At 43.0% G+C, this 2,717-nt stretch overlaps 1 pseudogene; it reads right to left on the bottom strand.

Annotated features, from left to right (window-relative positions):
• Positions 1–370: 370 nt before the first annotated feature.
• On the bottom strand, positions 371–2,359 carry LOC113894365 (annotated as a pseudogene).
• Positions 2,360–2,717: the final 358 nt, after the last annotated feature.

The raw sequence follows: 2,717 nt of genomic DNA, 5'->3' as shown, positions 1-2,717 counted from the left end.
TGCTTCTTAAAGGACACCAAGGGAAAGTTTAACAGATTACACAAGTAGAGCCCATTGACCCTGATAAGGAGCCAGAGACCAGCATTTACTTGAAGAAAGCATAACTTGAAGAAAGAAGAACAGAGTTAGTTAAAGCTTTGGAATATAGTTAACACAATCCCATAGCCAATGCAGGGTGACTCTGTACCTATTTTTTTTTTCAATTTTAAATACAGTTTTATTTGAGACATTAAATTTTTTCTCTTGCAATACAGAGCTTGTAAAGTGCAATTTTTTCCATGTGCACACACATTCCATGTTCAAGTACCAAGAATGCCCAGTTATTTACTATAGCAGCTCAACTTTGTAACTGCCACAGGATTTGTTACAAATTTGGGTCCTTCCATGTTTTGTGTGGAACAATGCTATATCTATGCTAGGCTGGCTTAATCAACCTCTTCAATGGTGGGCCCTGAGAAGGCACTACCTGATGGAGGAGCTCCATCACCAAGGAAGCCCCCAGGCATTCCTCCTGGCATTCCCCTGGGCATGCCTCCTGTGCTCTGGTACAGCTTGGTAATGATGGGGTTGTAGAATTTTTCCAACTCCTTCTGCTGGTGTTCAAATTCTTCCTTCCCTGCACTCTGGTTCTTATCCAGCCAGTTGATTATTTAATTACACTTGTAAAGAATCTTCTGTTTGTCCTCATCATTAATCTTGCCCTGAAGTTTCTCATCCTCAACAGTAGCTTTCATGTTTAAGGCATAGGATTCAAGCAAATTTTTTGAAGACACCTTATTCTGCTGCTTCTTGTCTTCAGCTTTGTACTTTTCTGCTTCTTGAACCATCTGTTCAATGTCATCCTTGCTCAAACGGCCCTTGTCATTAGTGATGGTAATCTTGTTCTCTTATCCTGTGCTCTTATCCATAGCAAAGACATTGAGAATGCCATTGGCATCAATATCAAAAGTGACTTCAATCTGAGAAACACTACAGGGGCAGGAGGTATGCCTGTGAGTTCAAACTTGCCAAGCAAGTTGTTATCCTTGGTCATGGTTCACTCACCTTCATAAACCTGAATGAGAACACCAGGCTGGTTGTCAGAGTAGGTGGTGAAAGTCTGCGTCTGCTTGGTAGGAATAGTGGTATTGTGCTTGAGGACACTCATGACTCCACCAGCAGTTTCAATTCCAAGGGAAAGGGGAGTGACATCCGACAGCAGCAAGTCTTGAACATTTTCAGATTTGTCTCCAGACAAAATGGCTATCTGGAATGTAGCATACAGCTGCACCATATGCAAGAGCCTCACCGGGGTTGATGCTCTTATTCAGTTCTTTCCCACTGAAGAAGTCCTGGAGAAGTTTCTGAATCTTGGGGATGCGGGTTGAGCCACCCACCAAGACAATATCGTGGATCTGAGACTTGTCCAGCTTGGCATCCTGAAGGGCCTTCTCCATAGGGTCCCAGGTGCCACGGAACAAGTCAGCATTCAATTCTTCAAATCAGAAGTTGATTCCTTCATAGAGGGAATCAATCTCAATACTGGCCTGGGTTCTGGAAGACAGAGTGCGCTTAGCAAGCTCAGAAGCAGTACGGAGGCAACAGACAGCCCTCTTGTTCTCACTGATATCCTTCTTGTGTTTGCTCTTGAACTCTGCAAGGACATGGTTGACCCTGCCATTGTCAAAGTCTTCTCCAGACAAGTATCTCCAGCTATAGATTTAACCCCAAAGATTCCATCCTCAATAGTGAGGATTGACACATCAAAATGCCACCACCTAAATCAAAGATCAGCACATTTCTCTCTGCTCCAACCTTTTTGTCTAAGCCATAGGCAATAGCAGCAGCAGTTGGTTCACTGATGATTCTAAGTACACGGAGACCAGCAATAGTTCTAGCATCTTTGGTAGCCTGACGCTGAGAGTCATTAAAGTAGGCAGGTACTGTGACAACAGTGTTGGTAACAGTCTTCCCAAGGCAGACTTCTGCAATTTCTTTCCTCTTTTCAGGACCATGGATGACATCTCCTCTGGATAAAAACTCTTTGTCTCTCCCTTGTATTCTACTTAAACCTTAGGTCTGCCAGCATCATTTGCCACCATGAAGGGCCAATGTTTCATAACAGACTGGACAACAGCATCATCAAATCTTCATCCAGTAAGTTGTTTGGCATCAAAAACCGTGTTGGTGGGATTCATTGTGACTTGGTTCTTTGCAGCATCACCAATCAATCGTCTGGTGTTAGTAAAGATGACATAGCTTGGGGTGGTTCAGTCCCCTGATCATTGGCAATTATTTCCACCTTTCTGTGTTCTCCCACACAAGAATCGGTGGTGCCAAGATCAATGCCAACTGCAGGTCCCTTAGACATGGTTGCAAAAACATAGGCCCAGCTCTGCAGGAGGAGCAAGCAGCAATCTGGAAAGCTACCAATGCATCCAATGAGCTGGCTCTGTACTTTAATGGATGGATTTTGAGCAATGTCAAAAAGAGATAACAACGTTTGGATTTGTCAGAACTAATGCTGACTTTTCAGGATTATAAGTATTGGAGAAGAATTAGCGTGAGATTTAGTTGAGAGGAATTGTCAGTGTAGACTCAAAGAATGTCAGAGACTTCCTGAGCCATATTGACTACAGATTTTATCAACACCACATACAGAAGTGCTTGGTAATTAACACTTGAAATATATTATTTGGCTCTATTCGGTATGGTTTCCAGAATGAACAGACCAAGAA

Source organism: Bos indicus x Bos taurus, chromosome 6 (assembly GCF_003369695.1).
Source record: "Bos indicus x Bos taurus breed Angus x Brahman F1 hybrid chromosome 6, Bos_hybrid_MaternalHap_v2.0, whole genome shotgun sequence".
Taxonomy (NCBI): domain Eukaryota; kingdom Metazoa; phylum Chordata; class Mammalia; order Artiodactyla; family Bovidae; genus Bos; species Bos indicus x Bos taurus.
Note: the sequence above shows the minus strand (reverse complement) of the source record. Positions and strands in the feature narration are given on the sequence as shown.